This window comes from Aptenodytes patagonicus, chromosome 1 (genome assembly GCF_965638725.1).
Source record: "Aptenodytes patagonicus chromosome 1, bAptPat1.pri.cur, whole genome shotgun sequence".
NCBI lineage: Eukaryota > Metazoa > Chordata > Aves > Sphenisciformes > Spheniscidae > Aptenodytes > Aptenodytes patagonicus.
In genome coordinates, this window is record NC_134949.1 from 79,274,266 (window position 1) to 79,299,859 (window position 25,594).

The window sequence follows — 25,594 nt, forward strand, 5'->3', positions numbered from 1 at the left end:
CGGAAAAAGAGCAGAGTGGCAGTATTGTTTGTTTTTTCATCTGGAGCGGAGCAAGTAACTCTCAGGTGGGATTTTTCTAAGGTTTCTAATCCGCAGGGATTTGGTCTCATCTCTGTACTTCCATTGAGCATTAATAGAGAGGAGACATGCGTGAGTATAGCCAGCAGAATGTTTTATTTTCTCTTTACACACGTGAAGATTGTTTTGAGGTAGGAACTGGTCAGTGCCTGATGGTTGAATAAGGGGGAGGAACAAGATGTGAAACTTGATTTCTCATTTCTTTTGTCTTCAGAGCCTTCTGAAATGTCGTGTGCTTTAAAGAAGGGCTTGGCTCTTGTTTTCCTCTCTAGGAATCTGACTAACCAACCATTCAGGTTCTCAGCAGTACTGGGTCAAAGGTCTTCAAACTCGTTATCTGGTTCGTAAGTCAGAGAAGGAAACACTTTTTTTTATTGTAGTCTCAGTGTGTGCCCTATCTGGCAGGGGCTGGGTAGTACCACGAAAGGCTTTGTAAAAACAAAACTGGCTGTTAATTAGGAGAAGCATGAACGTCTGTCTGCATTTTGTTCAAGGCAGGAACACCAGCTGCAGACAGATGTGGATTCTGGGAAGAGTTTCTGCAACCACGTTTCCCCAAAGTATCCTCCTCTCATCCTGCCTAGAAACACCCTCTGAGGAAAAGCTTTTTCTGGACTAGAAAGTATATATGCTTCAGTAGCATTCAGCTTACTATTTTGCAGGTGGAGTGTGTATCCCTATAAAGCTACTGCCAAAAGTGTGACCAAGGGTTCTCTGCAGAGAACCTTTGCTATTTGCCACTGCTTTTCTTTCCCCAGGTGCTGGGGGTCTGTTGGATTCAAAATAGGAAATCCTTTCATTAAAATGCACCTGTAATACTTGCTAAGTGGCACTGAGGTGTGGGGATGCGCAAAGGAATCTAGAGATGGTGAAGTAACAGCAAATCACCGAGTTCTCCACCCTCCCACCGTGACTAGCTGCAAGAAGTGATACAGAAATTAATGCTGCAGGATGCAGACATTCTCCCAGTTAAATACAAAGTTTGAAATGAAGTTTCTTTAAAGAAAAAAGTTCCCCCTCATCCCATGAATCTGAGAGCTAATGAGCAAAGATGTCAGCACCTTGCTAATTAGTAACACCAAATAAAACTGTATGGCCTGGGCATGTTCCTAGCCTAACTCAAGAAAGTCAGTGGATTAATTCTACTTTCTCTGTGTTTTGGTTTTTTTTTTTCCCTCCCCATTTTAAGTCATATTTTAAGGTGTAACAATTTTGGGAGAGAGAAAGGAAGAGATACATTTTAGTTGTGTGGTTAGTTGTATGCAAACAAACAAGAGTAAAACCATGGTGAAAGGCCACTAGCTAACACCAGTTAGTAAATGAAGATCAAGGCCATAGAGACCATGGAACTTAGGAACTATTTATTTGAGATATGAATCTAGTCTTCTGCTCATATTGGTTACACCCTACTTACACATAGCAAAGCCCCTTTAGTTTTGTTTTGTGGTTTGTTTGTTTGTTTTTTTTTAAAGCAAACCCATGGTCGGGCAGGAGCTCATACAGTATCTCAAAAGCATGGAGGTTAGATGCTTATTCTCCGCAGATGGTTTGGATGCTCTGTGGAAGAGAAGGAGCAATTCAGAGCCACAGCCTAACTTAGGTGGTGGATCCTGCATCTAATTTCTAACTGCACGGGGATCCCACAGAGCCCGCCACAATCTCGTGGGGTGCCTATTGCCCTCCTTCCCCTCGTTGCTCCACCGCAGAAAGCTTATCCTTCAAGAATGTCATTGAAAAACCTTAGACTGTTTCTGGCGACATCCCTGTCTTGTGAAAGTGCAGCTATTAACAGAGTAGGATGCTGACTGAGAGGAAGGGGAGAAGAATGACAATACCCTACAGTTGGGGCCCAAATCGTATCTTGCGTAGGCCTTTGTTGTTGAAACAAGCAACAGTGCTGATGGGGATAGACAAGGGATGAACTGACTGAACCCTATGATCACATTACCTGCGTGTTCTTCCTCGTCAGTAACAACTATGGAAAGGAAACCCAGCTTGATTCATGGATCCTAGTACTGTTTAACCTACTTCCCTGAAAGTCACAGACAGCGCTTTAAAGCTGTCTTGAATAGAAATAAAAATGTATGTCCCTTAAAGTATAAGACCCAGCCTGAGACTTTCCCAGCAGTTGCACAAGTTGGATAAGGCAACTGATTGTGCCTCAGATAGCTGAAAATGAGAATCTACTGATCCATTTGTCTAGTAGGATTGCCCTCAGGTCTACAAGCTATTTCTCACTCCTGCTGTACGCATGCTTTCTCTCACAAAGCTATCGTGCTCTGATCACTTGCTTTTTAAATGAATTGGTCAAGCTGCCTGCATTACTCTAGCTTGGCATTGATTCTGATGTCTAGAGTTAATCCACCCTTAACTGGAAACTTTGCATTAAGCCCTTCTTACATGGCATAAAAAGTGAAACTGCTAAGACAACGTGAAGGAAGCTAGGGGAGACCTGAAAACCCCAAAAGAGTAGTAGTTGTACACAGTCTCATTTTTGCTGCATATGGGAAATAAAGTAAATCAAGCAAAATAGTTTAATTGGAAAGAGAGGGGCAAATTCAGGGCCATTTTCTGACTCGCTGTCCACAAAGGCCTGATGTAGTTAGTTCCCTCTGAAGTGAATGGGGGTGTCTTCAGTAATTCAAATGCAGCTCTTCGCATCTAAAGGACAGAAGACATGAAGGCTTCAGACTGCTTTCTGTGTGCCCTCGTAGATGAATCAGCCAGTATTCCACGTTTAGTATCCCCAAGTTATAGTCATGCCAGGTTATACCAGTGCCAAAGTAGGCAGTGCTGAAAGGAAAGGGAGCTAAGCCGTGCAATGTTTTAGTTGGTCCCTTCTTCAACATGCAGCAGAATGCATTTAGCAATTTGTTTAATGCTAGTGGCTGTTGAGAAGTGGGAGAAAGGGTTCTTGCTACTGTTTTTTACCAAAGCTACCTGATTACAGACTAAATAGTCAGCATGTTTGTATACCTAGGCATGGATTCACCAGGGCAGGGGACAGCAAGAAAGAACTTCTTCCATTCGCTCTCCCCTCACGTTTTTTTCTGCTCACCCACTTGTACTATATCCTATGCTCCATGTAAAAAAGAGCAATCAGAAAGTACATGCTACCTGTATGTACTCACCTGCCCTGGTCCAGACTTCTCCTAGGCAGCAGTGTCATCTGGTAGCATGGACAAGGGAGCATTGGGTTGCTGGCAATAAGATGGAATTATGTTTTGTTTTAACTTCTCAGTCCTTGAGATCATTATGCTGGAAGTGATTCGGTAGCTTAAGAAGCTTTGGGACAACTGAGGCAAGTGTTGCCATGGTGTCAAAATGCTGCGCTCTGTTTCAAGTGGTTGATATGTAGCTGTAAATGCCACAGCCTCTTCCCAAATGCTGCTTCCACTTCGAGCCTCTTTGTAGTCACCTGTGCATGGCGTCCTTGAGCAATAGCAGGGCGTCCTTGAGAACCATGATTTCTTCTTGGTACTCCTCCATAAAGCCACACATCTCCTCCAAATCTACATGACCCGCTTTATTGCAAAAATATCTCTAAGAAATCAGCAAGTCAAAATGAGCCATAATTACTGAGAGCAGATGTTTCCTAAAAAGTCACATGAAGACCAAATCTGAAATCACCTTTGGGACAAGAGAGTTACACAGCAGCTAACCTCCAAGACCATTTGATTTTATTTCCTCCTGTTGTTCTTTCTGTCATTTCTTCCTTTTAGCCTCTTGTTCACGATCTAATTTGAAATGTTTTAGGGCAGAGTGTGCCTGTGTATGAGGGCTACTGCATGTAGCACGTTTCTGCTCAGAGCCTCTTCCATACCATTCTCTTCTCCCCTTCTCTTGCAAGGACTTTCCCTCTTCCAAGCTTTCTAATGAATTGCAATTGCCTTCACTCCCTCTTTAACTTTTTGGATTTGGTTCCCCCCCCCCCAATACTAAAATTATTAGGGTTTCATCAGAAGTCTAGGTGCTAGAAGCATCACCTGATGCTTCAGAATGGAGAGGATATGGCATTCAATAGCTACCATGTTAAGCAAAGAAGTGTTACCCATCTGAGTGTTATGCCTCATACTATACTTGGGCAAGTAATGTCAAGCATCCGTGCATACCACACTCTCTGGAGAGCTTCCCCCTTGTTCTTGGGCTTTAGCTGCACAGATGCAGCTTTGAGATGCACGCTGCCATGTGGCTCTGTGCTGACTCATTGACTTCCAGCTACAGAGCAATGCCACGGTATTTCTAACTGTTAAATGATGATACCTGGTGCCTTGTGCCCTGAGCTCACTGGTGCTTGTCTCTGGGCATTCATCTCCACAAAATAAAAAGCACTCTATAAAGATAAAATATCTGTCAAGAAGGGACAGCATTGGAGACAGACTGCAGGGAGGGAGAGATGTTATCAACGCTTGATTCCCTTTTGGATTCTCTCCTGTTATGTGCTACACAGCCCTTCCTCCTGCCCTTTAGATATTTGGCAGCCAAGTACCATGTGTTGGGATTATCCTTCTGTAAGGCCATCTCTTGTGTACAGACTTTTTTGAATTGGTAAAAATGGACACCGTAAAAATGGCTTAGTGACTTTTGACAATGACTGGGAAGGGGGAATTATTTTCTGCCAGTATTACATTATATGTCAAGTAACAACCACAAAGAACTTGCTGATAATTCATCACTTGGAGGATTTGTTTGTTTGTTTGTTTGTTTGTTTTTTCTCAGTGTGAATTCTGTCCTTTGGGAGGAAGAAGTGAACTAACATTTCTATACAGAGAAGAAGAGCAGAGTGGCAATCTCATTTCCATTGCCCCAACTGTACCAGTCTAACATGGAGCAAGAGACCTGTTTTTCCTTTGGTCTCCCTGCTGAGGTGGTTGCAGTAGCTGGTGGTTGTGGTTCTCTTGATATAGATTATAGCCTTCTAGAACTGGACTGATACCAAAACAGATTATATTAAATCTGTTTTAATTATCCAGTTGACATCGTGGTACTGATTCCTTATATAGTCCCTGAGCCAAAGCTCTCAGATGCTATAGCTGACTTGACTTTTGGAGGTGAGGAAGTGACTATTGTGTGTGGAAACAATAAATTGATTTACGAGCCAACAGAGTTTTCCTATCCAGAGCTGCTAGGCTCCTCCAGATGATCAGATGAATCATTAGTAATACAGAAAATGTAGTATTCGTAGGCTAAGGTTAGTCTTTGATAAAGCATAAGCAGAAATAGAAATGGGGTCAAACAATAATTTTCACTAGTATTGGGCTATGTTGCTCTGTTAAGAATAAAAAGTAAACTGACATGTTAAGCTGAGAGGAATTTTCACAAAAATTTCTGGCAAACTGTGGAATGAAGTCCTTGCCCTGACTCTAAATGGACAGTACATTATCTACAAGAAAAAAAGACTATTTTATGCATTTCCTTAATCATGAACCAGGACATATAATGATGGAAGTTTAAAAAAAATTTGGTTTTCATCCTGTGCTGATTCTCTTGAAACCAACAAGATTTAAATGGCCACTATGCAAAGGAAGAAAATCCCATTCTTTGATGTTTGTGCAAAGAAGCGCACAAGAAGCCCAGGCCAGGGATGAAATTTGGAAAACTCTGTCCATTAAGTAATTCCACCTAAGTAACACTAATAACACGCCAGCACTAATGTGAGCATACAAGAATCTGCTCAAAGGAGGGGGCTCCAGTGCTCCCTGCCTGCATGGACCCATTCCTGTTATTTTCTAAATGGCAGGCCTAGTTTTGATCTCTGCATTGAAGCACAGCAATGTTTTTGGGTTGTAGTTTTTTTGTAAAGAAATATTTATCTCTTCCTAATATGCTTCTTCCTCTTCAGAAAACTTCTTAAGCTGTATCTCCCTTTCATCACCAAAGCAGGAAAGATGCTTTCATCTTCCATCTCTAGTTATACTTCTCTCACTTCATCTTTAAAAAAGCAAAAAAATCCTCTTTTAGTAGCAATGCTGTTCAGAACTTTGTTGGGCAATTCTTTGCCCTTGGTAATCTCTCTGTCTCCTGGAAGGAAACGGGTAAACCCTCTAATTTGAAATGGATGTGATAAAATATGTGTGCTCAGCTTGCGGGAAGCACAAAGATAAATACATACTCTGCAATATTGGCCTACACCACCTAACAACTGCAGAATAGAGGATGTAAACCGCAAAGCAGGGAATCTCTCAAGATAGGAAAGTAGCAAAGGTTCTCTTAACAACCTTGTTAATTATTTTGTTTTACCCCCGAGAGAGAAAGAAAGAAAGAAACCAACCACACAAAACTGCTGGGGAATCTGAAAGCGCCTTCACGGCACCGAGGGCAGCCGCCCTAGTTCATATTGTAACAAAGGGGATGTTGCCGATTCCATTTTTCCATGTCGAAAGAATAATTAAAAAAATGTCAAGGCATGTGCAGATGTTCAACTTCTTTGGCCCAAATGATGTATTTCAGTAAGATCATAAATGCCCTTCTTCTGTATTTGCATTACTGTGGAGCTTCTCCTCCGAGGTACATAACACTTGGCTGGTGGTAAGTGAAGAAAGTGCACATTTCCTTAATCACTATGAAGCACTTAAGGGCACGTCAAAGATGCTACAGCACTGAAAAGAATAGCAAAAGGAATAGCCTATTGTTGTTACTCACACAGGTTTCTTTACCTTCAAGAGACACCATATTTGTGACTGTTTATCTACCTCTAAACAGCCTTTCCATAGGTTGGGCTTTTTTTTTTCTGTTTGCTGTTGTTTATCCTGTGTCCCGTACATAAGGGTTAAGCTATACAAATAACACAGACCCAGCTCTTTTCTTAGTATCTTTTAATCAAGGTCTTGTAGACCAGAAGAAAAATTTTACTGGTTCGAAGTGCACACTTTTTTCTAACACTTAAAATTCTGATTTTGGCTGTACTTTGTTATTTTACTTTATGCCAGACCAGGACAAACTGTGCAAAACTGTTGCTAACTCATATCAGCTGAACCAAAATAAACTTGGTTTCAACCAAAATAAGCACCCAGGCAGCCTTTTGCACGGGTTTGAATCTGTTTAAAATCATACATCTTGGTAGACCTCGTTTAAATGAGATATTTAAGAGTGAAAGGCCTGAGCCTAAGGTGGGCTCTGGATTTCATTGCAGTGTCGGGGCCTGACTACAGACAAGAAAGCTAAAAATGCAACAGCAAAAAATGGGAAGAAAATTAAGACAGAAGGATCCGGGTTACATATTTATAAACTAGGTAGTTATTAATAGTTTAATTTAAATGAATTATTTATCCTACTAGAGAGTGTTTTCTATTTATTCTATTGCAACTAAACGATGCTTCCTTCCCACTCCTGCAAGTTTTTTTTTTTCCTCCTCCGAAGCCACAGTGCCTGTGACCTTGCGTTCAGGAAATACCAGCTGAGCCTTTTTTAGGCTCAGTGTAAATAGCTGAATTCAGTGCTGTTAAATTTTTTCAGCTTTGTTTTACAAGATTTATAGACATCAAAACATTACGGTGTATTTAAACACTGAGATCAGTTCAATTGTCCTTATCTTTTTGTTTAATAAATACACAGTGTTAACTCTGCTTTGTCAGGTTGGGGTATGTGAATGCATGTGCGTGAGAGGAAATTCAATGAGGTGCAGTGCTGAGAGCAGCAGATTATTTTTTGCTCTTCTCAAAGCAAATAGCTGTGATTACAGTTCATACACCACCGCCCCCCCCCCCCAAAAAAAAAAAAATACAGTCTCTTAATGTGTGTCAGACTGGATTTTCAGTTTGCTGCTTTGACACCTGACATGGACAGAACTGTGTGGTATTTTTAAATTCATATGTTGGACTTGGAGCAACATTCACAGCCACAGTGATGCTCTCCGCACGCTGTTGGTTAGCAGCTCAATATAATAACTTTGCATTCACCTAGTGGATCTTGCACAATCAGAGGCAGATTGACTGAAGATAAAAATCTGTCTCAAAATGCTAAAGCAAAATTTTGTGTATTGAAATAATCTCAGACCAGACATAATTGGATAATGTCATATGAATTGACAGAAAGAATCTTCAATTAATGTACAAGTTTTCATTCTGAAATAGATAATAATGACATGAAACAAACCGCATTTTTGAGGCATTAAAAAAACTAGTAGCATTTTAGAATTCTAGACGGTGAATTTTAGATCTTGAGATGTGCAGTACAATGTTGTTATTACTTCTTTATTTTTTTATTAACACTATCTGGGTTTATGGGGAATGTAGATAGAAAATTGAGATTTGGTTGAACTCCAGGGCTTACCTGGAAGTTCAGGACTACTCAGTAAACCCTTTATTCCCATTCCTGGAAATGCATGCGTTAGCTTCCTAATTCAGTTTTGAAGATTGCTTCCTCATATATTACCTTAACAGCTGATTGACGCTTTTGTTTTTACTGGCCCTATTGTAGCGTGAGCTGCGTGTAGTCTATTGTATTTGATTACCCCAAAGGGCAAGACCTGCTTGACTTCTACTTTCATCTGGCTTTGTTTGGTATAAAGCAAAATCGAGCTCAGTCCAGCAAGATGCTGAGCCATCCCCCGCCAGTGAAGGCTATTTAATTTTGAGCAATGCTTTCTACCTTGCAGTACTGACGCCACCTGCCACGCGCTAAAATGAAACACGGTCTGGATGATACGAGGGTACTTGTTTTCAGAGGTTACTCCAACGTTAGGGTGAGACTTCAGCAGCATTACAGCAGTCCCTCTATTACTGTCTTCTGCAGCTGCTCTAAAAGAAGCGGGGTATGCATGGCATGAGGGGTGCCCCCTCTCTCCATCCGGCAATGGGGAAAGGGGGTTCCCTTGCAGCACTCGGCAGCAATTTGGACCCAACAGTCTCTCCTTCAACCATGTGGCGGTGGTGAAACACTAGAGGGAAAGAGCCAGACAGCGACAGCAGTCAACAGAAATAGGGAAAGCAGGAGCCCACAAACAACTAACAGCTTTTACGCAGTTTTCTCTCTTTTCGTGCTAGCTGGCTGTTGTTCAAACCCTATCTCCTATTCTCTTCATACTCATTTCTCCAGAGTTCCCGTTCTTTTTTGCTTTGATTTCCATATACCACTTCACCTCCAGGCTAAACCCATGAGGGGAAAAAGTAATAATCATAGAGTTGATGCTTGCCATCACCTTGTCTGTTTAACCCACGGGGTTATAAATGTCTTCTGCAGAGCACTTTGCAAGGCAAGGATCTGTCCCTGAGTGCTTGTTAGGCACTGCTATCCTAACATTCATTAAAAACTTTATGCCAGCTGTGGATGTTGTTATTAGCACTAATTGGTGTAACTTGGCTTCCTTCACTTGACATGAGGGCAATTTGACAGTCTCCAATGTTTAAAAGTCACTCTATTTGTAACAACGCTTCATGCGACATATTTGCACAACCTCTCACATCTGCCAGAGGCATTTGCAACGTCATCAAAAAGCCTCCTCTAACTTTTGATCACGGTAATGATGCAGCAGGAGTTCCAGCAAAGAAATTTGCTTGTCTTAAATAGGTTTCAGAATAATGCTGCCTTTCACGGTACTCAGTTTCCTATTTTTAAAGATTACTTTGCAAAACCAATATCCCTGGAACAGCAATATGTGAACAGAGATTAATGTTTTACATCCTGGGACAAGTTGTTTCAACTATGTCTGTGTCTTGCCAAAAAAACCCAAAGCTAAATGAAATTGATAGTATGAAAATTATAGCACTCTTCTTCTCTTGCCAGATGCTCATTTCTAGCCCTGTGTGCCCTCTCCTATAAGCTATGGAGTCCTCAGCAAATCACATTTTGTCTTGAACATGGAAAAAGAGATTCAGAGCCATGGAGTCTTGTCCTTTTAAAGCATTAATGAGAGGCCAAGTATTAACATAAATGAATGGGACAAACCCAGTATTTCACTAGAATCTATGTAACATATGAAGGATGGATGCACTTCAACTTTACATAATTACAGACCCCTTTCTGTTCATAGTTACTTAAATTACTTGAAAGATGGGTGAACTCAGTACAGGGCGTTTTGTCTAAATATAATTGATGATGAGCTACTTAAATAGGCTTTCAGTCTGTTCTTCAACTTTCAGGGCTTTTCTCAAGGTGACCGATCATGATTTACAGCAATGGATAGCCGCAATTCCTAGAAAGCCGGCAGCGCGATTGATTTTGACCTAAGCTTCCAACTGGTGAGCTACCAATTACTTCTATAAAGGTTTCAGCTGCTCTGTGTGGAAGCACGCATGGCGCTGGCTCTTTGGTAATTTGAGATGGCAAGATAGCCAATGTATTAATTCTCTTCTATTGGTAAAGCTCCTGGGCGGTAGCTGCTGTGGTGCTACTTCTAGATCTGGAGATTTTTGATCATCTTGGATTTAACGACTTCCCCAAGCGGAGGACTTAACATGCATATATTATTTAGCAGTAATACCCAACTGGCAACAGACACAATAGATACTGATTGATGGGCTTACAGAGAAGTGTACTAAGTATACACTGTGCCCAAAAATTCCCCTCTCTTTTTGGCAAAGATGGATCAAATGTGAAGTATCACAAGGAAAATATATCAAAGCACACTAGGCAAATCTTGAATGAAAATCTAATTGAAAATTCACCATACAATGCTTGATTATCTGTATAGGCTTAGAGATTTTAGTGCAAAGTGAAAGGTTTATTTGCACAAGTTTGGAGTCTTGCTTTTTATTTTGGCCTTTTTTCTTGGGTACCAAGGAATTTATCTAGCTTACAGCTTCTAAAGGCACTGTATAAGGGGTTCTAAAACTACCGTTAATCGCATAAGTAGATTTGCAAAATCCTTTCTCTTCTGTGCAAAGATCTTCATAAGACGTACGATTCAACTACCAGGAAGGCTGTCTGTTGTTATCTGCTATTACTGGAAACTCCAGCTATCTTTATTGCTAGAATCAACCTTAAAAAAAAAAACACCTGCTATCATACACTAAAATGCAGGTACACATACAGGATAAGGAATATTAGTACAACACACAGATAAGCCTTCCTTTAGGCCAAAAGGTATTTTTAAGTTACTTGATCGTAATTGTATTGGCTTGGAGATTTTTGGTAGGATGAGCTAGAAGATAGTACTTGGCCTGCACTGTTTGGAAGACCTTCTAGTAAGATAGCCTAATTCATTGCTGCCCCTGCTTTGCTGCTTGATTTTTGCGTGTTTCTTAGATTGTAAGGTCTTGTGGTTCCCTTCTGTTCTGCGTTTGTGAAGACCCTAGCACAGTGAAGCCCGAGGCTCAAGTTTCTCCAATGCATATAAAGAAATAAAAGGCTATAGCCCAGAGGTTGAGTAATACCATCTATAGAATATGTAGAATTTCCCTTGTAGTTTTGGGACTTTCTGAAGAAAGTTTCTGCATAAGTACAGAGATTTTAAAAGAATTTCTAAGCACTATACACCTTCCTTTTAATTTTTCCTGCTTTATTTCCAATGGCTTTTGGCTTTTTCATGTGCAGTGGTTGTTCATAGTAATAACCCCTAAGAGAAAAGGCAGCGTAATGCTTCTGAAAATACAACAGATGCTTGTAATATCATTGCCCTCTCTACAGGGACTTCTATAAACTGATTCCTTGCTACACTCAGCATGTTAACATCCAGGAGCAGAATATTGTTTGTGGAATTTATAATGGGACCAGGGATTCAAAAAATTGATCCACGGGGTCTTATAACTACAGGAGCTCCAAACTATATGTTATCAAGCTGCCTCGACTTTGCCAGTTTTCTTCAAACACAACTCAGTTTGCATTTACAGCCTATTCTGAATAATCTTCACCTGGTACATCCTTACAAAGAGACTGTCAAGGACAATGATTATCTGCCAAGTACTGATGTGTTTGGGAATATTCAGCACAAGTTTTGGTGTGTTATTTAAATCTTTTGTCACCCTTGAAATATGCATCGTCACTCTGGCAACCTCTGTATCCTGGAAGGTGTGCAGTGCAATGAGACATATAAACGAACAAGAGGCAGGCAGAACGGCATATGTGATGAATGAGAAAAATAAATCATTAGGAAAGCCTGGGGTAAAAACAGAAGGGACAAAAAAACCCCCTCTCTCGCATGGGGGTGAGGTGGGAAAATGGGGTTGGTTTGATTTTCTTCTGTCTTGGCAGATTTCTGGGAGCGCATGCAACGGCTTAGAGTGCAAATATGCACGAAAAATGCAAAAGTCCGTGAAAAAACATAAACTCCTTGCTTTCAACGTTCCGTTCTTTTATGGCATTATTTTGTCTTCTCTGACTCCCTGTCATTTTCCACTGATTACTCAAACCATCCTATGAATAAAGTGTAACTCCCACACTGCTCTGCCAGGCTTTGTATCTGCAATCATTTTTCTGGCCCAGAAGCCCCTTCCTCCCCATGAGCTCTTTGATTATAGAAAATTATTTTCAGGCACAGAAAACTTCAGCGGGTGCCCACAATCTCTATCGCTGTATTTCTGCCGCCTCCTCACCCCACTCGCAGACATTGATGAGCGTTAGCCGTCAGCAGGCTTATTTCCAGTACATCGGCTCTAATATCCAGCTCTGCTCTAAGCCACATCATTGTCTTTGCAAACGGGCTCTACCTGTTTGAGGAGGTGTATAACAAACATATTTCCCTCAGGAACTGAAAGGGAGGCAGCCTTGCATCCTCTCAGCTAGCATTTCCTATTTTTCCTGATCAAAAATATTATTATTTCAGTAAGCAAAGTGTGCTCATATTTTTTTCTCTTGCATTTGGGTTTTCCTTATTTTTTTTTCCACAGTGGCATCTTTAGATCATGATTAAATGGATGAAATGAAATGCTTTTAATATTAATTTTTTATTAAAAACTCTGGTATTGGAAAGTGGGATATTTCTGTAATAGTGTGCAACTTGGAATTAATGTTTTCAAGAATAATGCATAATGCTCATTTGCTTTTCAGTGAATTATGATTTTAAAATTTACATGTTATAAATTTTTACAGTCCTGTAATTTGGGGGAATTCAAATCCCAGTGCAAATCTGTGCAACTTTTTTTTTTTTTTTTAACTCACCTAGCTTAAATCTGAACTTTCTCCTTTCGGCACATGTGACTACCAATAGGGTTCTTGAATATGTGAATATGTACAGGGCCAATACATGAATCTGGTCTAAGCTTTTGTTTTACCATGTGTTTGGTTTTTTGGGTTTTAGTTTGGGTTTTTTTTTTTTTTTTGGACAGCCCTAAATACTTTTGTGGAAATTCTGCTCTTTGATGAAAATGGTAGTGCATGGGCAGAACACCCTATTCCTATTGGAATCGGCATCCATTTCTATAGGTAGTTGTCCTGCAATAAGTATATCAATACAGCTAAAGCAATACAATTTTTTAGTGTTGGTAAGATGTTACATGTCATTTTCCTGGGACGCATTTTTGCCAATTAGGCATATAAAAAGTGTCAAACACCATAAGCCTTTGAACTTAGCGGGGGCATGTACTTGCTATTGTTAATACAAAGAGCCGCAGCGGTACCACTGTCTTCTATATGCACTTGTTAACTGGCTGCTTACCTCATCCGCATGCAAAGTCCTAACTCCATTCATCACGTGTTCAGCTAAGACCAGAGTTCTTTAACCACTCTGGACACTTCAAATCAACCTGCAAATATACTGGGAGACTTCCTCCGCTGCACCTCCTCATCCTGCAAAACCACAGCATCCAGCATAGCTTTTTCTTGGTCCTTTTTTTCTTCACTGATGGATTACAGATCGCGTCCATGTTAGTCTAGCTGCTTATCAGTCACGCTCTCAAGTTCCCCGTTATCTCAGTTGCACAGTTACAAGATCATTAAGACTGCCTAGCATTGATTTTGCCAACTCACGTTATTTAGCTTTAAGTACATATATTCTATTGGCTTATGAATGCTTCTTGTCTTCTGAATCCCCTCTTTTTTTTAAATAAAAAATGAATAAGTTTTAGGGCACTGCAGGTGGGATCCAAATTTGAGAACTTGTATGACGGCATCACTGGGTTTTGTAAATACTGCATTATTTTTCATGCGTACCAGAAAACCAGAACCGCCACCCTACCCCAATTGTTCCCAAATCTAAAACCTTCTCCAAATTACATTTGCAGAAAGATGTTCCATGGCCAAAACATGTGATAGGATAAAGGCATCATACAGATTTAGCGCAAATTTATTTGGGAAGATATTGTATGCTACCCTTCAAGATTACAGAATCTGTGTTTAGGGACTGGTCTTGTGCTTAGCATGCCAAGTGTTTATGCAATTTGTCTTCCACGCTTGTGCTCTGACATGTCCTCATGGGATGCTGGAAACTTGTCCAGAGCAGAGGGGTGTTGGACAGCCTGTGAGTCTGAGCTTTGTCCTTTTGTATTATCTATGTTATCTAGACGTGCTACTTTGAGATTTAGGCAATTCACCTTTCAGAAATTTCTGACGAGTGGTTCACACTTTCTCGACAACAACCCTTTCAAACCCCTTTCTAAATGATGGTTTTGACCTCTGTAATTCCTGATAGCGCTAAAGTATTTACCTTTCTGCGCCTCAACTTGTCCCTTTTCGGGCTGAGGCTGCATAGGTAGGAAAACTAGTGCCATATGTGTAAGCACGTTCAGCAAAAAATGCTAATAACCCCACACCACTGGGTAGTGATTTGTCTTTTTGGTTTCTTTTTGGTGAGGCCCTGGGGAATTTGCATAAATCGAGAGACAGGTAGGCATAAAATGGTGACGAACGGCTCCCTTGCTTGAACGCTAAGCAGCAGCTCCAGCTTGAGCGATGAACCAAGGGTATTAAAAGGATACTTATACAACAGCGAGATATGTCTTCTCGGCGTGCTTCTTCAGCACTGACAATTATCTCTGTTAATGATGCGTTTGCAGCAGAGCTTGCTGGACTTCTTGGACCCAGCTCAGCCCAACCACGGCACCACCAGCATCAGTGGAACTCTGCCCATCTAAATGAAGCCAGAGTTTCTTTGCACCGTGATTTACAGCATGTGCTGCTTGGACGAAAGAGAATTGCAGTTGTACACTGGCTTTTAAAAAATATTTTCACTTTGAAAGAAGCCTGATTGACAAAGAATATCAGCCATTGAATTATAACACGCCAGATTTTACTAAGAACACTCTAAATATGCAAATTTATGGGAGGGGAAGCAATATTCTTACTCCTATTTAGGATGGGTTTGATAGACAGAAATAATTCTCTTGTCACTTGTTACAGAGAAGAATTATTAATTTTGCTTTGTCTGTAGAAAGGCAAAAGCCAGCAATCATGTTACAAAGTAGGTTGCATAAATTGATTGACTTTCAATGCCTCTTTCCCCATCACGTCTTAGGAAGAAGAAAAGATTTCTTAATGGTGCCAGGTTCCATTAGAAGAGTAGTGCAACATAGTTTTAATTGACGCGTAGCATGTCTTAGGAAAATAACAGGGCAAACTCCCTGACCATTCAATTACCATATAAATAAGAATGCGCATATCTCCCCTCATATCAGCATCTTGCTTTTTTTGTTGTTGACGAAAATATGTTAACGGATAAAAGCAGCTTTTCATTTGAATAATGACTTAATGCTTCTGTGAATTTCAGATGGTGGATTAAGCCCTTTCTTTAAAAGTTTGCAATTTCCCGATAGTTCACCAGCTGCCTTTGCTCAAGGAAAGAGAAAAAAAAAAAGGCAAATGGGAGACTTCAAACCTCAGCACCTGCTAGGGTGCTGCTGCGGTTTATAAACTCTGTTTAGGGAAATGAAGCGTGCAAGTCCTCTGCTGCCTTTTATTCAGAAGGCTATCATTGATGGGAGAGAGGAAGAAGCCCAGTGGTGCGTGATTTATGGTTTAGACCAGTTTTCTTTTTTGTGCCTTGCCAGGTGTAGGGGATCCTTTGCAGGTACACACTTCAGGTTTACAAGATCACCAAGGAAAGAAGCAGCGCCACCTGCTTTTGACTTGACCATAGGAGAGGCACCAGATCCGAGTCAAAATTAATTATGTGCAGGGCACTAATGTTAACTGTTCAAGGAGGTAATTATTTACGGGGAAACGGTACTAGCTGCAGTAGTTGCATGCGATGCCTCCTTCGTTCTGCACTGCAGGCCGTTCCCACTGCCAGAAGTTTCATTGTCTCTCTTCATTTTTCAGTGGTAGGAGGATGGAAAACTTGATAGTCAGTGGATCCCAAACAGCAACTACCCCATTTTCACTTACTCTTTCCCATACTTTGGACACCAGACATCAAACTTGCTTCGATCCAGCTAAAAAAAATCAGTAACGCTCCGGTCAAAATGACAGAAAAGGTGGGCAGTAGCACTTAAACCAACCATGAGACCTGTGTCCGGTAGTATGTAAGGATGTGGTTCAACAGCCAGCCTCTAGGCCCTTCTCGATTTCTGAAGGAAAGCTCCAAGTTCAAACAGGTATTGCAGTTCAAATCACTTTCCTATTTTAGGAAGAAAAATAAAGGCAATACCATGCTCCCCACACCTCATTTCTGAAGTAATTTAGACTTGAACACTGACTGCTGAATAGGAGTTTTGAGCATGCCAGGGAAGGTGAGAAAGAGGTTTGAGGCTCTGTCGTGTATCAGTGGAGCATCCCAATCTGTAGTTATATGCTGTGATATACAGAAGTACAGGGCTCTGCGAGTGGTGGTTACTAGACCAAACTCGCTGTTAAAATTGCACAGTTCTGAATCGGTTGTTAAAAAAAAAAAAAGCTTCCACTAGATGGAAGGCTCTTCTTTCTGCTTTCTCCTCATCTCTTCCCCCCACTCACTGAGTCTCAGACCTGAAAGCCACTGTGCTTTGATTGTACCCCCATGTGACTTGGAAAAGCACTTACATTGTATTGGCAATTCACTCCACAAGGGCCGTCTTCTATGTCTGATTTTCAAAAAGTGTACTTAGCACATCTGTGAAAAATCCAAACTGTTAATTATTAGCTCCAAATGAAATATATGTGCAGGCTGAAAGCAGAAAAAGCATCAGGCTTTTCACAATAGTGATTTGTTTCTCCCAAGTGAATTCATCGAAGTATCTATGTCTTTCTATCCCTTTCACTGTGGAATAAGAATGTATGTCCATTTGTCTTGCTAGAGAGGAAAATAGTCTACATTGTACTATACACTTGGAATGGTGAAGATAAAGGAATGTGTTTGTCGTGGTTTAACCTCAGTCGGCAACTGAGCACCACGCAGCCGCTCGCTCACTCCCCCCCACCCGGTGGGATGGGGGAGAGAATTGGAAGAGCACAAGTGAGAAAAACTCGTGGGTTGAGATAAACACAGTTTAATAATTGAAATAAAATGATAATAATAATAATATGATAATAATAATAATAATAATACACAAAGCAAGTGATGCACAGTACAATTGCTCACCACCCACCGACCGATGCCCAGCCAGTCCCCGAGCAGCGGCCCCCCCGGCCAACTTTCCCCAGTTCATGTACTGAGCATGACGTCACATGGTATGGAATGTCCCTTGGGCCAGTTTGGCTGTGCCCCCTCCCAGCTTCTTGTGCACCTCCAGCCTTCTCAGTCGGTAGAGCATGGGAAACTAAAAAGTCCTTGGCTACTGTGAGCATTACCTAGCAACAACTAAAACATAGGTGTGTTATCAACTTTGTTCTCATACTAAATCCAAAACACAGCACTGTACCAGCTGCTAGGAAGGAAATTAACTCTATCCCTGCCGAAACCAGGACATGTGTAAATAGATACCTTTGCTTGTATTTGCTGCCAGCAGCCTTTGTGTTTCTCTCCTAAGGTTCAATATTGCAATAGTTGTGCTATAACAAAAGGACCTGTTTCATTAGTGTAGAAGAGGGTCTCCTGGTAGTCAAGTAAGATTTAGCTTAACCATCTTCATCAAATAGAAAAAAATTAAGTAGTGTTCAAGCAAGCATGACACTGATATAGAAAAAAATCATATTAAAAAAAATGCAGTTTAAGTTCTCTTTACAAACCTTCTATATTTTTGGGCCATTAATAGTACACTTGGTTTCCTAATTTCATACATCCATTTTGAAAAGCAAAACACAATACTCCATAATAGCGTACAGAGAAGTTTCAGCATAATAGATAGAAGGCAACAGGAGCCATATGGAACATGAATAGGATTGCCTTGCTTTGTTGCCCATTATCATCTTGGTCTAGTTCCATATGGTGATTGAGCTCTGTTTACATGACTTTGATGTGTAGGCATCTATGTTATTGGAGCTGTTAACCAATTAATAAAAACCTACTGCCGTATGTGCTGATTCTACAGTTTGCTGGTTTATTTGCATTGGAAACTGATTTAGGAAGAACTCATTTCTGTTCTGATGATAATAATGTCCTTTTATACAGAGATGGCACTCACAGTCGCATTTCTAAGTTGTGCTTATCGTGAGGGAGCTCTTGATGCGAACCGATGCAAAGCTTTGGTAGAAATTCAGATCCAAGCAGTTCGTGACCTGAAACAAGCCAGTTCTTCTCAGTCCATAACTTGGGAACAAACTCTGATTAATGAACGCACGTCAGAAAGCAAAGTTTAAGTTGTCACCATATGTGTAATTCAGGTAGGTGCTAAGGATGAGGTAGAAAGAAACTCATGAACAGGTTTCTGGACAAGGGCTGATGAAAATAATGAAAAGAACTTGATTATGAGATTATTTATCAGTTGTTAAAAAATTTAGGAAGGGATTTAAATTTCACGCTTTGGTTGAAGGTCAGACCTTTTATGGATTCCATTAAAATCTTCATAAGGGACAGGTTTTGTAATGTCTTCCTTCTAGAAAGCATGCGACTTTTTTGACGCATCTGATATGCATTGAGAGGCAGGGCCTCAGTTGGGTGGACCACTGCTTGGGGCCAATGTGCTTCTTTCTGAAGTCTGTGGTTGCAGAAGGTATTTCTCAGAAAAATCCGTATCTGTAATCTTTCTCCATTGATTCTTACTTACCTCTGCCCTCCAGGAATTACCTGCCAGGCCCACTTTGCATTTTGTTTACATTATCCACTAAAGCAACAAATGTATTTGTACAGCAGTGCTTCAGTAGTACTTCTGGGTCATACCACACTACTCTTGCAGTTACTCTACGCCTCCTAACAAGCTTGTTTGAAACGAGAGTATGGGTGATTTGCCAGAGTAAATTGTTCTGCTGCTAAATTCAGTGACACTAACTCAGCAAATGAGGATTTGGCCTCTATTAGCGTTTACTTCCTTTAAAAGGGAATGACTTTGAAAAGAGCCTGTGGATTCATGGGACTGCTATTACCATAGCTCACTAATGACAATTACTGTGGAATTTCCCGTTTGAGGAAATCCAACTGTGAGTTCATAAACATGTGTGAAAGCAAACAGAGAGGAAAAACAAAATTCAAACAACTCTTCAGTCCCTTAAATCTTGCTTTTGATTCGCAGCATTCCTTCGGTGTTCGATTCTATTTTGTAGCAATGAAAGGCTTCAAGTTGCCTGAACGGGGGAAGTATTAAAGAAACAAAACCAGAAACCAAGTGATTCTTTTTTATTGATGTATATTATTTTTTACTCTAAGTGGTGTAACAGGAATTTCTTCTCACCTTTTAAATTAATGTTTTTGCTTTATTATCCATACTGTAGTACTGCACTGCCATTTTAGAAACTACACACATATTGAAAGAATACTGGAAATTTTAATAATAGTGAATTGTGTTCCTTAAGTGAAGCCATATATAAATTACAGATTTAGAGATGACAAATAGCACATATTTGGTTCTTGTTCATATGAAATGAAAGGCTAGAATATATACACATGGTAGAGTCAAATTGGGTACACTTTCCTATATGGTACTCTTATTTTGAACAAAAAAAGGTTGCATGACTAATTAAGCTTAGCCTGGTGAGATGTCACAGCCTTAATCGAAAACATAACCTTGCTGTTTCTGTTGATCTTTCCTCCAGTTTGCATAAGGTCAGCTGGCCTCAGTGTTGGGTCATGTCTTAGAGACCCACCATGCAAACCTTCTGCACCTTGAGAGAAAACAGAGGTGATATTTTACCAAGTGAAAATCTGCAGCCTGATGTTACTCTACTATTTTACCAGTAAAACTTGCTTTCTGTGACCAAAGTCTAGTCTATACTTAGCTTTAGATCCTACCTACAGAATATTGATCATCGACCAGGACAGTTAAAATAGCACAAGTGGTATGCACCTCACACAGGCGTTCTGCCAACAGGAGGTGATGAACAGCTGAGTTAGCGCTGAAGTCTTCCAGCGACGATCCTACAGTCCTTACAGTCATCACTGCTCTGATTTGAATTTTGCTGCTCAGAAGACCTCAGTGACTGGAAGCTCCCCTCTTCCAAATTTCTAGATAATCTCTTTTTATAAACTGTGCCGTAGGCTGGGGTCCGTGTAAAGCCACCTCTAAACAACCTGTTTATTTGGACGTGCAAAAGGACATAGAGGGGCTGAGATAAAATAGGGGAGAGTTTCATGCTGGGTGAAGAATATGGAAGTACGGTGGTCCAGCCAAAAATCTGGACTTGCCTTCTCCCCTCCCATTTGTGCTACTGCTCTGAGGAATTAAATGTTGCTCTCAGCAAGGACCTCACCGTGTTCTTCACCGTCTGGAGGAAAGCAGTCTGGAGTCTCGTATCAATTGGGAGCTAATTAAGAAACTGGCAAAGTCCATGGAAAGAGATCTCTCTTTTAAGACCAAACTAACGCTAGAGAAAAAGCTCTCTCTGGGTTCTGTAGGACAAACTTAACACTTCGTTTACCCATGAGCTTCACTTCTACATCTTATTTTGAAGTGGCATTTGGCTGCAATTGTAGACAAGCAAAACGATTTTATTTTACAATAGTAAGATCTATTCTAAATCCATTGACTGGACACGTTCATAAAGAGGAAAGTAGAAGTAGTGTTCTTCAACTGTTCTTTTTGGGTTGCAGCCAAAATGTTAATAAAATAAAAATACAAATGTAAAGAAATGCATTTGAAATGGAAAAGAGGTATATGCAAAGCAATGCCAGAGCATTCAGGTTGCGTACATAAAATCTCAAAGGCATGACTGTAAGTAAATCTGGGAACTAGGCAATCTGAATGCATGGTTTTGCGGAAGAAACCTGTGAGGCAGGCTTTGAAGTAAAAAAATATAACAGTCAGCTTCTTCAGCCTGATGGGTTAGTCTAAAATCAATCCCAGGCATCCTGTGCCTTAATTCAGACCTAGTGGCCGCAGCAGCCCAGGAAAGACACTGAAAAGTCTAGAGACTTTTGTGTGGGACTTGTACTTAGTGAGACAAAGGACTGATCCAAGCAACTACAGGCTCTTTTGTCTGACCTCATTAGTACACAAAGCTTTAGAACAAACGCTGAAGGAAAAACTAATTAAAGATGTGGAGGTGTATGAAAAACTAGTTAAAATGCAGCAGGACTTCACCAAAGATAGAACATACCAGACTAAGCCAGTATCTTTGTCTGATAAATCATTTTCTCAAACAATGCAAATACGGTAGATCAAATCTATCTGGACTTCAATAAAACATCTGAGAGGATGCCATGCGAGAAAATATTAATTAAGATGGAGAGATGCGAATGAATGTAAGAAATGAAAAGTAAGGACAATAGCGTGTGTTGAAAGGGAAACTCTAGATGGAAGGAGGTTACTAATGCAGTTCCATAGGGACTGATTTCAGAACTAATCTTAGTTAAAATTTTATTAGTGACCTTGGCACAAAAACCATAAGTGTGCTAATGAAATTTGCTGATGACATAAACCCAAGACCTGCTGTTACAACAGAAAAGGATTGGAATACCCTATGGAAAGAATTGGATGAGTCTACAGACAGGAGAAAGAGAAATGACATGCAATTTAATAGTAGGAACACAAAGTTGTGCACTTAGCAGAAATTCCTATTAATTTTAGTAAAGTGGGGTGAGGAGGAGGCTTCTCCAGACGGGCAGAAGAAAGAAAAGATATTGCATGAACTAATCACTCAGAAGCAGGAGTGAGTCCACAGTGAGCCAATTTCTGTTTGGAAAAGGCAGCGCGAGGGGCACACCATGCAGCCAAAGCTGTAAGGGCTGTTGTACCGGTTCAGACCCCACAGCCCCCCTTTCTGACTGTGGCCACCAGCAGAAGCCAGGGAAGGTGAGTCTGGCAGGATTTTCCCGCAGCAGTGGAAGCATCTGGCAATTTGTGACCTGGTGAGGCAGTGTCCTTGTGCCTCTAATTGTGTTTTTGTCCTTTTTTTTTTTTCCCCCCTACTATTGATTTATCTTCTTTCCCACTCTTTTGCTGGCAATGAAAACTTCCTAGCATGAGTCTGAGGGAGTATAAAGAAAATTGCAGGATCCCAGTGAAATTGTGGGACAAAAGATCAACCTGGAGTCTTTTGCCAGGATGCTGATGGTACTTTGGACCTCTCCTAACTGCATGGGGACACGGGTAAACCTAGAGGAGTTACCCGTGTCACACGCTTGTAAAAAAGGTACGTGAAAAGGATAAACATCAGTCATACAGACTGGAAAATTACACTGGGCATCGCTCCCTGGGCAGACAGAGCAATGCCACCAAACATTTGCCGCATAGAACCCACCAGCACATGTGTGCCTTACAGCAAAGGGCCACATCTGACTCCTCTGCATCACTTGAATGAATTACAAAGGGTGGGTCCCCCCCCGGAGCTCTTTGTCAATATGTTCATTGCTCCCCGCTGTAGTCAGATGGCGATGCTTGAAAACTTGGTAACTAATTTATTTTTCTCCCTAAACAATAAAGAGGCAGTAAAAAGAGATTAATTTCCACATCTTGCTTTTGCATCTGGTTTTGCTTCCCCACTGCAGTCACCCAGCAGGCCTGCGGGGTGGGCGCGGAGCCCTGAGCCCGGGCAGCGCCGCCCCAGCCCCACACCCCCCGGCCGGCTCTCTCCTCCTGCCGCAAACCACCCGCGGGAAACGAAACCGAAAGGCCGGGGCCGCGCTGCGTCTCCGACACCCGGCGGCATTTGCTCTAAGAGCTGCGCGCCCTCCCCCTGCACCTGTGTGAGAGGAGGGCGGCGGGGCGGCCGGAGCCCGCAGCGCGCCAGCCCGGGGCCGGCGACGAGAGCCCCGCTCCGTCTCCCCTGAGCAGCCCTTTCCGCCCCTCGGCCCCCCACGCCGCCTCCATTTCGGTCAGCGGCCGAAAGGACACCTTTCGGGTCCCGGGCCTGAGGCGAGGGAGGCCACAGCGCGGCCCAACAGCCGCTCCCGGGGGCCGGGGGCGCCCGCCGTGTCCCGGCCCGCGGCCTCGCCCCTCCTCCGGCCGGCCGCCCGCAGGTGAGGCCGGCCCCGGAGTGGCGCTGCCGCGGCCCGCCCGCCTCGTCTCCACCGGGAGAAGCACCTGTGGTGCCTGCGAGCCCTTGCCGCCGCCAGGTACGTGAGGCCGGCCCGGCTGCCCGCCCCGGGGCGTGGGGAGGGGCCCAAGCTCGTCTGTCTTCGGGGGCCCGCTCCGCCCCGGCTCCTTATCCTCGGGGCTCGCGGCGGTTTCCCTCGGGGCGGCAGCGGTGTCCTTCCGGTGAAGGAAGGTAAAAGCGGCTGGGGCTTCCCGGAGGGAGAGGTGGGTGAGAAACTCGCTGCCGGGAGGGGTTTCGGGGGTGGTGGGGAAGCGCGGCCCGGGCCCGGACCTTCTCGCGGGGCTCCAGGCGGGACCCCCGGAGGCTCTTCGAGAGAGCACTTTGGAGATGTGTATGGATATATATAGGTCAAACCAAGCACTCCTTATTCTTCTCGTTATAATAACCTGTTGTGCTGCCCTTGGGATGAAAGGTGTTTTATCTAAAGGCGAAGCAACCAACTGGATGGTCTGGGATTTCCCCCCCCGCCCCTCATTTTGCTCCCTCGGGTAGCGGCTGTACCAAGCTCACACCGTGGAGGGTGTCCGGGCGGGACGGGCAGGCTTTTGGTATGTCCTTTCTGCAGGACGCTTTCATTTTTACTGTTTCCCACAATAATATGATTCAAAGGTTGTAACGAGACAAGTTTATGCTGTAACCGGTATTACGTGAGGCTGTTACTTTACACCTGTGCTTACACCTCAGTCTAAGAACTGAGTCTTGTGGTTTTTTTGCACAAGGATATGACTCGACTGAATAGGATTCTGTACATTAAGAATATGTGAAATAGTTTGCTGGGTTTGATGGTGGGTAGGTGAGTTTGCGGTCTTGTGGTCATCCCCACTACTTCATGGGAGAACTTCATAGGATGAAAAGTTTCTTGTGTGAGTCCTATTGCAGAATTGGAGCTCGCATCAATATGAAACCTCACAAGAAATAGAGAAAATGGAGTAAAGATTACAGTAAACATTATGTGGCCGTCTGGATATGACACAAGTTGTGTGTGTTGAGATTCAACGCTATAAGCCATAAAATATCTCTTAAAGAATATCTCTAGCTATATATTGATATGTTGTGCTTTTAGGAATTTCTTTCCTCCTCTTTGTTACCAGTCCTTTGAAAATTAATTCCTCTTCACCCCCATTATAATAGATATATAAAATTAGTTCATTTTTCAGCACTCCTTCTGTATGTGTTGCATCATATATTTGGCACGTAGTTAGAATCTGTATCGGTGTGCATGTGCACAAGGGGCTGACTTCATGTTGTACATGAAACTTTCATTCTGACCTTTCCCGGCGTCTGAGTGATGACCTTGTTATTTTGCAGGAAGTTTTCCAGGCAGAAGGTGACAGAGGGTTTAGTTAAGGCTGATTTAACTCCTGGGAGGGGCTGTGGTAGGCTGGGAGTACAGACTGGAACCGGTTCCTCTCGTTTGCTGCTGTTAGCATTCCTGCAATTCCTTCCATCCAGCCCCCTTCGAAACCTTGGTAGAAGTCGTCCACCAAAAGGCTGAAACCCTTTAGGGCAGACAAAAGAGGCTAAGCCTCTCATCCCACACTTGCACGGCAGGTAAGCAGCTCACCTGAAATCTAAGGGAAAGGCCCATTCCCGGTTAGATGCTTTTCCCCTTCCCAGAAGGGTAATTGAGCGCACAGCCAGGAGTTTCCTGTCCTTGATGCTGTATGTTGTATTGATGACCTTGCTGGGGTTTTGGCTTTTTTTTTTTTTTCTTCTAAGACAGATGAGCTGTTGGCCTGTTACTCAGTCTCTGAGCTGAATGATCGCTGAACTTCTTTTCATCTGGTCTTTTACTTCTGCAAGTCCAACCTAGGTGGCTGGATGCAGGAGTAAAGCTCCTCATGGAGCAGTAGTCAAGGCCACTGAAGGTAGGAGCCTTGCTTCAGACACCAAAGCCTCTTCCAAGGAGGAGTGACCCCTGCTTTTGGGAGGTGTTTTGGCATCTAAGTGTGATTTTTGCCACTGACTTGTTTCAGACCTTCGGTATGCTGCCTAAAACAGTATGCCATTTTAGCCTCAAATCTAGCAGTTTGCTGAGAGGTCTCTGAATAGATCTAAGTCAGGCAGTGATGTTTCTGTAACCAAAGAAATTCTGTTTTAAAGTTGCTTTTACGCAAGTTGCTTATTCCAGTGTCTTCAGACAAAAAAAAGCAGTAATGCTAGGTGG

At 42.2% G+C, this 25,594-nt stretch overlaps 1 protein-coding gene across 2 annotated transcripts in view; it reads left to right on the plus strand.

Moving 5' to 3' along the window:
- The first annotated feature begins 23,404 nt into the window (after positions 1-23,404).
- The window catches only part of ARHGAP8 (Rho GTPase activating protein 8), a 91,807-nt gene continuing 89,617 nt past the window's right edge, over positions 23,405-25,594 (plus strand). Inside the window, exon 1 of one of the 2 annotated variants that reach the window (XM_076344071.1) lies at positions 23,405-23,446. The gene's annotated coding sequence lies outside the window, so the exon portion shown is untranslated. Of the gene's footprint in view, positions 23,447-23,578; positions 23,631-25,594 lie in introns of those variants that run through there. The other variant, XM_076344081.1, reaches the window with a different exon arrangement.